Source organism: Camelina sativa, chromosome 10 (assembly GCF_030686135.1).
Source record: "Camelina sativa cultivar CO46 ecotype springtype chromosome 10, ASM3068613v1".
NCBI classification, from domain to species: domain Eukaryota; kingdom Viridiplantae; phylum Streptophyta; class Magnoliopsida; order Brassicales; family Brassicaceae; genus Camelina; species Camelina sativa.
Window position 1 is genome coordinate 15329036 of NC_141889.1, and position 9157 is coordinate 15338192.

Below are 9157 nucleotides of genomic sequence, written 5' to 3' on the forward strand. Positions count from 1 at the left end.
AAAATCATTAACAGAAGAAACAAGTGCTCTATGATAATCTCATGGCTTGGTTAACTGCAAAACAGTTTTTGTACCTTTGAAAGCCTTGTTGATGATAGGAGGGGGATTAGGTGAAGAAGATGTGTACCTTAGCCTTACATGTGGACTATGGAGTGTGGAGTTGGGAGGTTTCTGTCTGGGAGCAGTTTTCTTACATGGAGCATCAGTTGTGGACAAGTGCAGGCTCGGATGTGGAGGGGTGTCGACCGATGCTAATGGAGCATCGATCGATACTGAGCCTGTTGTTCGTGTAGCAGAAACTTTTTCAACAGAAAAAGTTTGTCCATCAATAGTAGGAGCTCTCCTCAGCTTATCCATCTCAAATTTCAGACTCAAACCTTCCACATTCAGTGTTATGTGTCCCTTCTGCACATCTATGATTACACCAGCTGTTGCCAAGAAAGATCTTCCTAAGATGAGAGGATCACTAGGCTCTTTATCATACTTCAGCACCACAAAGTCAGTGGGAATCATGAAGTTTCCAACCTTAATTGGAATAGCCTCTAAAACACCTTCAGGAATTCTTCAGGATCGATCAGCCAAGATAAGAGAAATCTGAGTTGGCTTGAATTCTGTCATCCCAAGTCTCACAGCAACAGAATGTGGCATCAAGTTGATACTAGAGCCAAGATCACAAAGAGAGTGTGCAAACCTTCCTGTTGAGATTGAGCAATCAAGTACAAAGCTTCCAGGATCTAGTAACTTCTTAGCAGTCCTACACTGAATTGCTGCACTCACTCTCTCAGAGACTATCACTTCTTGCTTCTTCTCTTTTCTCCTTTGAACAGGCTGGTTCAACAGAATTGCACTGACTTTTTTTGTAAGCAGTGCTCCTTCTTCAGGGCTTAAACCATTAGATACCATTCTCTTCACATACCACTTAAGAGGTGGTGAAAGCTTCACTGCATCAATCAAAGGCATCTCAATCATCACCTTGTCCATCATTGCCTTGCATCTAGCTTCCTCTATCTCCTGCTTGGACCTTCTTGGCTTAGGAAAAGGGACCTTAGGCTTCTACACCCTCTCAACAGCTGTTGGAATTGGAGATTTTGCAGCTCCAGGTTCTGTCTGAGATGAGTGTCGACCGACACCCATGTGGTGTCGACTGACACCATCATCTGAACCCGAGAATTTGGTCGATTTTTCTCCCTGTTCTGCAGAAACAATTGCACCAGCGTCTTCATCTCTCATTGATATGGTATTGCAAGCATGCTTTGGGTTTACATAAGCTCTTCCAGGAACAAAACCCTCTTGCCTTTTAACAGACCCAACAGTATGTGCCACTTGTCTCTCCAATTGCGTAACATGTACATTCAGTGCATCAATCCTTCCAGTAAGCTCTCTGTAGACATTATCAATCTTCCCATTGAATGTCATTGTCATATTCTCTTGTCCCTGAAGAAGCTGCTCAAGCATGGCCTCCATTATACTCTCATAAAGAGTTTGTGGATGTTGAGATTGATAGAAAGAGTTCTCATAAGTCCTTGTGAAGTTGTTCCCTTGTTGCTGCTTCTGAAAATCAGGCTTAGGAGTGTAGTCCAAAGAGTTCCCACTGTAAGGCTTGTTGCTTTGCTGATTACCGAATCTTTGTCCTTGATACCCAGCTCCATACACATAATTGACATTCTCCTCTGTATTCTCTGGCTCAGGCTCAAATGTCTCAACCTCAGCAGCAAATTGAACTGACTTCTTACCCACTAGAAGATTGTGAACTGAATCCAGCTTGGCATTAACAGAAGCTAGCTGTTTTGAATCAAATCCTCCATGTAATCTCTTCCTTTCAGTACATGCTCTCTTAGTGCTATTGCTGGAAGCCAAATTCTCAATCAAAGCTTCAGCATCTTCAGGATATCTTGTCTTGAAATTCCCATGACTTGCAGCATCTAAAGCCAACTGATACTCCCAGTCACACCCTCTGAAGAAGATACTCAACAACTGCACTCTTGAAAAGCCATGGTGTGGACAGTCCCTTTGATATGCCTTGAATCTTACCCAAGCTGCCTTGAAAGCTTCATCTGGTCTTTGCTTGAAGGAGGACAGCTTGACTCTTAGCTCATCTGACATGGCATCATCATAAAAGTAGTTGAGAAAAGCCACCTTCACTTGTTGCTAAGAGGTCAAAGATCCAGCTGGCAACTGTTTTAGCCATTGAGATGCTTCTCCTGCAAGTGAATATGGGAAAAGCTTGCAGTAGATGTAGTCTTCAGTTACTCCATTGGCCTTGATACTGGTCACCAAGTCTTCAAAGTGCTCAATGTGGTCCAGAGCCTTATCATTTGGCAGGTTAGAGAAGGGTCTTTGTCCAACTAGCTGGATGTATGTAGGATTCAGCTCAAAGTCATTCCTTGTGAATGGAGGTGGAACAATTGCAGAGCGGTTTTCATACATCAAATCAGCTCTGTTGAAGTCTACAATAGTCCTGATCAGATACCGGTTTTGATCGTGTCTTCGAACCAGGTTGTGGACGTGGTTGGCAGCTCCACTCCACGTACGTCTGCTGGAGGTGGGTGTCGATCGATACCCTTTGGTTGGCGTCGATCGAAACCAAGGTTAACCTTCTCATCGGAAAGAGCTTGCTGGTTGACAACTGGTTCAGCAATCACATTGCCCTCTGCATCAAGAGGTCATTGTAATACTTAGGGGTCGAATTCCACAAGGACTCAAGTCTACACAATAAATTATGGAGTTTTAAATAAAGAAAAGCAATGCAAAATATTAAATAAAACTGTTGTAAATTCAGAAGATCAAAAACCTAGGTCCAGGAAATTTCTCAGGAAATTACAAAATATTAAATCAATAATTAAATAGGATTCAAACAATTAAAATCAGATCTAGAACTCTAAACTCTTCTGTAAAATAAATCAGTTCTCACTGCAAATATTATCTAAATTTAAAACCAGAAAATCCAAATCTCTTTGTAAAATTCTAGGTTAAAAATCAGCTTTAAAAACAAGTTTAGATTGTTCACAAAATTACTAAATCAAATCTCTTTGTAGAAAGTAATTTTGCTCATCAAAAGGTTTTATCAGGAAAATCAATTATATTCTCATATCAATCAATAGTCCTAAGATCTAAATCCAGATGACTAATCAAAGATCTAGCATTAAGAACAACCTATGATGAAGATCTAGAAAGATAAAGAATCCTAAATAAACATATCTAATAAATTATAAAATCCCTGTGAAAAACCCTGAACCTAACAAACAAACTACTTAGACATGTTTAAAGAAGAACAAGACATAATTCTGAATAACATGCAATAGATATTAAAAGTAAAAAGAGGAGTTTAGGAATTCTTCTCTCGAAGGAGTTCAGATCTCTCTCCCAAAAGCTCTCAATATCTCTTCTCTCAAAAATGTTGCAGAAAATAACTTGCTAGAATAAAACTTAAGGGTTTACAAAACCTAAAAAATACTATTTATATGTCCTAAAACACGTCAGGGACCGATGATCTTGAGTTGTGTCGATCGATGCCCTTGTTTTGATCCGAGTCCAAATTGATTCTTTGAGATTTATGCTCCAAAATGATCCAAATTACTCCACTTTGCTCCTTCTGTGCCAAAGTCCTAGAAAACCTGCAAAGACTCAAAAACATCCTAGAAAACAAATCAAAAGACTCAAAAAGACTCTCTTATATCATGGTTAAAAACCACAAAAACCATGATATATCACTTATGACTAGAAGCTCTCCCATCTCTGGATAGTCCACAATATCCTCCTCAGATTCATTACGTTATTCTTCCTCATCTTGTGATTCATACTCTCCATTGGCCTTAAGGATCATTACTCGCTGGTTTGGGCACTCCCTTGCATAGTGTCCTTTTCCCTGACATTTAAAACAAGTTATATCACGAGCTCTTTGGTTAGTAGGCTTACCTTGCTCTGGTTTGGTTACTTTTGATGCCTCAGGTGCAGCTCTTTTAAACCTCTAGTCCACTATCAACCTCATGGTTTCCTCTTGGCAAGTTACGAACTGGTTCTCTTGGTGCAGGTGGGGGTTGTTCAATTCGTGTCATGCGATCACCAAGCGTTTGGAGTTGGGCTTGAATAGCTGTAAGCATCTCAGCCATGTTCACCTCTCCTCCTTGTTCTCCCATGGTTCAAAACGTTTAGGTAAAATAAGGAAAAAGAGATCAAGTGCACAGGAAGTCGAAAGGTCCAAATATGGAAAACTGCTAAAAACTGACAAATCTAGGATTTGTGGGGTTTTAGGCAATCAAATAAACAGATCTGAGCGATTTTTTTTTTGAGGGTTTTCTTTTTAGAAGATGAACAATCAAAATAGAACAAGAACACACGGAAATAATAGATCAAAAAGGGAGAAGCGAAATAAAACACAACTGAACTGAAACAAACAAAGGGAAATAAACTGAAACAAAAGGGATAGATAAAACCTGATTTGGAGCGTTTAGCTCGGATACCAGATGATATAGGAACCCAGATATGGGAACCCACGTTGATAGATGGAAATATGCAAATGGTTGATAACACTGTTCTGCCTATTTGTTGGATGATAGATGGAACGCAGCGAAGAGATGGTGAATAGACAAATGGTTGAAAACACTGTCATGTCTATTCGGTAGCAGTGGAAGATAGATGGGTCGATTGAAGGACGCCACGAAGATCTGTGAAATGATCTATGATAAGTCAAATCTCAGTCTTCAAGGAATCACACACAAGAACAAGGAGAAAAGGGAGGTTGCTTCTATCTCTGAAGAAAACCTAAGAAAACTCTCATTTTATTTCATAAAAACTTGAAAGGTTACAATGCTGTGAAGGGACCTTATATAATGATCCAGCAGCGGGGGACCTTCTAGGGTCGAAATTTATTACAAATAAAAGGACTAAACTTGCAAAAACAACAGACTCGATTTAAGGACCTAATAAATAAAAGACTCAAATGACCCAACGGTCGATTCCTGCAAAACAAGTAAAGAACCATTATTATTTGAATTCAAGCACTTACCTTGGTAATAGCTCTCATGCACGCTCCAGCCCTTCATTGATTGCTTCGGGAATGATGAAAAGAACGGGTTCTTTAATTCCTTGTAGAACTGGCAAAAATGATGCTTGTGGAGTCTTTTCTTTGGAATCTTCTAGTTCAGTGAGAGTAATCAGACTTGTGATGGACTTGTTGAATTGTTCCCTTAAGGTCCTTTCTCCCAACCTTGTCATAGGTTTGTGTACTATTGTTGGCAGAACGGGTTCTTCAGGAACTGGAAGAACGGGTTTTTCGGGAAATGGCAGAACGGGTTCTTCGGGAAGTTGACTATTGATGTCCTCATCATTTAGGCTGATCACACCCTTTTCACATCAATAATGGCTCCAGCTGTAGCTAAAAATGGTCTCCCAAGAATGATTGGGTCTTCATTCTCTTTCTCCATTTCTATTATGACAAAATCAGTAGGAATTATTGGCTTGCGTATCTTCATTGGAAAGTTCTCCAGTTTAACAATCACATCCTTGTTTGAACCATCAGCTAGACTTATATAAAGGTTACTAGGCCTGAATTCTTCATATCCCAGCTTTTCTGTTATTGAGTAATGCATAACACTAACCGAGGCTCCAAGATCATAGAGGCACTTGTTGAAGTGCATGTAGTTGATGGAGCATGGCAGGTTGAATGAACCTGGCTCTTCAAGTTTGGTTGGAATCACAGCTGTTCCAATATCATCTAGATCTCTCTTGGCTTGATTCTTAGCCTCCTGTTCCAAAGCAGACCCTTTCTCTTCTTCTTTCTTTTCAACAGTAACCTCATGTTGTATTGTATCATCCGTGAACCAAATAGTGTAATTTGGGGATGGGTGTCGATCAACACTAGGGATATGTCGATCGACACCAGCTTTTCTGGTTCGACCAGATTGTTTTAATTCGCGATTTTGGGTTGGTTTGGTTTAATTGGGTTGTCCAAACCATATATATAAGCGGAGAAGCGATGAATTTGAGGGTTTTTAGTGTTTTTGGTCGCCGCTAACAGTAGAAACAGAGAGAAAAGAGAGGGTTCGTGAGTTTGGGGTTTTTGGCTTGTTTTTGGTGAGATATGTTGTTGTGGAAGGGAGTGATGTTGTTGGGAACGAAGGAGAAGCTTCTTAAGATGTTGTTTCCACCGTTTCTCAACCAAATCTTCCTGTAAAAGAGGTGAAAGCTTGATCATGGCTGATCTAAGCCTGAAATCTCTTTTGTTTTGGATGTTCTTTGTTGTGTGTGGTGTTTTGCTTGCTTGGGATTGTTGGTTTCATGGTTCCATAGGTTTTAGAAGCGTTTGGCAGATTTTGGGACAGATAGGAGACAATTTGAATAAGAGGTTCGACGTTTGGCTTCGTGCAGATCGCGTTTGCGCAGGCGGTGTCGATCCATACCAGTTAGGTGTCGGTCGACACCATGGTCATGTCAATTTTGGTCGACACCGACCTAGAGGTTGTCGACACCAGACTTATCCGAAACTTGTTTTCCTAGTAGATGGGAGGATTGCCTAACTAAGTATTTATGACAATACTCGTGCATCTCAATTTGTGTTTGTGGTGCACGTAAAGGCAAAGTGTGATCGTGGAATCAAGGCGATGAGGAGGAGGATGTTCCAGAGGCTTGATTGATTGTGGTATAGCTATTGTTAGGTTGCTAGAGTTGAGTTGATAGAACATTGTAGGATGTTGGAACTTGTTACTTACTTGATTGGTTATTGGATTATTCTTTGTTGGATTTTATTTGGTTAATGGAATTTTTTCGTTATCCAATTTTGATGATTATTGATAGGTTTCTAGTGGGTATGAGACCAGTAAAATGTTCTTATTATTAAAAAAAACGGGAAGGGTTGTTTTATTTTGGTATCAGAGCCCTTACGGTTCTAGGTCTAGGGTTCACTGTAGTTTTTGTTGTGTGATTCGACGGTGAGTTGTGTTCCTTGTGTAGTTAGAGTCGTTTTTTTTTGCTTAGCCTTCTGTTCATGGTGGTACAGATGGCTAGAGGTGAGGGAGCTTCTGGTCGCGGGCGTGGTCGTGGTTGAGGTAGTGGTCATGGGCATGGTCGTGGATGTGGATAAGTTCCCGAGGTCAGTGCGAGTGTGACCCAGAGCATGGCCAATGAGGAGGTGGCAGAGTCACAGGTTCATCCTAGAGTGTCACGAGACCAGGCTGGTAATGGTATCGGTAGAGCGGGTGGGCTCGGTGTTGGTGTCGGTGTTGCCCCGGGTGTGGGGGTTGCAGCGGAGGGTGCTCCAGGTTGGGAGGATGTCCTGATGGGCTTGCTAGCTCAGGTTTTGGCGCGGCTGCCAGCAGCAGTGCCTCTAGTGGTTGGTGGGCAGGTTCCAGAGGTGCCGTCAGTGGCTCAGTGGACCATATTGCAATTTTTTGTTGACAATGCTGGTGGGAGAGGATTTAATAAGATGATTAGTTCTTATGGAATCCTGATGTATAATGGGTTGAATGATTTTGCAATTATGAAAATGGAAAGTTTTTATAAAGAGAAATTTTCTAAAAATGGAAAGTCCTATAAATAGTTAGGACTTGTCTATTTTTGGAAAGGGGATGTGAAATGCCCGGAGTGGTAGAATGTTTAGAGGTTGACCAGAAGAGTGGTCATAGATAATATTATCAGTTCTCATGTTTTTTTTTATTGGTCATGTTATGGTACTAAGAGAATATACAGATTCTAAAAATGGAAAGTTGTATGAATAGTTAAAACTTATCTATTTTTGGGAAGTAGGTGGATAAACAGCTTTAGTGGCAGGAATGTTTGGGGTTGGCCTAAAGAGTGGTCATGGTTGTGGTGATATTACAGTGAGGGAATATGCTTGATGGTAGGACATTGCGATGTTTTACGCAAACTACAGGAGGTAATTCCGGTCGGGAGATGCTTATAGACATCATGACTTGTTTTCTCATGAGGAGATGATTAGTTCTCTAGAGGAGATAATTATTTCTCCAAATGGAATGATTAGTTCCACTCGCGCACCGCAGGCTTGAGGGGTTGCGACCTTGAGAGCGGCAGAGGAGATGATTAGTTCTTCTGAGGGGATGATTAGTTCCTTTGAGGGGATGAGTAGTTCCCCTGATACCTAGATCTTGAGGTTGACGATCCGAGACTTAGACGGTATAGCTGGAGGATGATGGTTTAAGAGTGCGGGCGGGGCAGTTTGACCTGAGAATATTTGAGTGATGCAGCAAACAAGTTCTAGGATGTGGATATGAGCATAGTGACTGGAGGTATACCTTGGAGGTCGGGAGTGATCTTAGGTTTTTGTTGTATTGGCTAGTGGGGTCAGGGTGTCATGGACTGTTGGGTCGGGTTGTGGTGTGCATCGTTGCAACGGTGGTTGGAGGCGTTAGGTAGATAGGTGAACTACTCGACCTAGAATGGAAGTAAAAAGAATGAAACAAGAACTACTCGACCTAGATACACGATGCAAGTAATCATATACTAGATCGAGTAGGTCATCGAGTAGCAGAAATTCTAAGAAAATAACGATGAAAAACTCGAGGATCTACACGAAGCTGGTGATCGAGTACCGGTTCGGGTAAAGGTTCAAGTTAATGTTAAAAGTTTAAACAATCAAATACGAAAGCTCCTAAGGATGGGGTAATCAGTTCATAAGTACTCCTAACCGATTTAGGATGCCTCACATACGTCAAGCAATGTATTCCCTAAACAATGAATCTCCTAATCTTGCAAATCCACTCTCGTGGTAGAAGCAATCAACCCTAATCACTCCCTTACCCAACTCTCGTTGGAGAAACCTGACTAAGCAGGCATTAAAACCCGATTCACTATGGCCAATAAACTCCTTACTCATCTAATTTCTTAGGCTAAGTGAGTGAATCTCTAGCATAAGCTGATTCAAATAATTCATAGAACACCTCTCGATGATTGACCTTCCTAGGATCTAGACTCAACCTCTCGGTCTGAAGCTAGCACTAAGAACACATATCTAGAACGAAAATTTCGTAAAAACAATCAAGCTAAGGCATCCAACCGATTATGAACACATACTAGCTTATCCCATCCCTAGGAACTTTAGATCACTACTCCGATCTCATGTTAATCGAAACAGAAGCATAAACAAATAAGAACTTCATTTAATAAAAGTAGATAATGTATTGAAAAAAGAATAAAAATGTAGTGC

The 9157-nt window shown here is 40.9% G+C and overlaps 1 non-coding gene across 1 annotated transcript; it reads left to right on the top strand.

Annotated features, from left to right (window-relative positions):
* The first annotated feature begins 1987 nt into the window (after positions 1–1987).
* LOC147936176 (small nucleolar RNA R71) lies at positions 1988–2094 on the top strand. Its single transcript, XR_015569807.1, has one exon. It is a non-coding gene; the product is annotated as a small nucleolar RNA R71 (small nucleolar RNA).
* The last annotated feature ends 7063 nt before the right edge of the window (positions 2095–9157 follow it).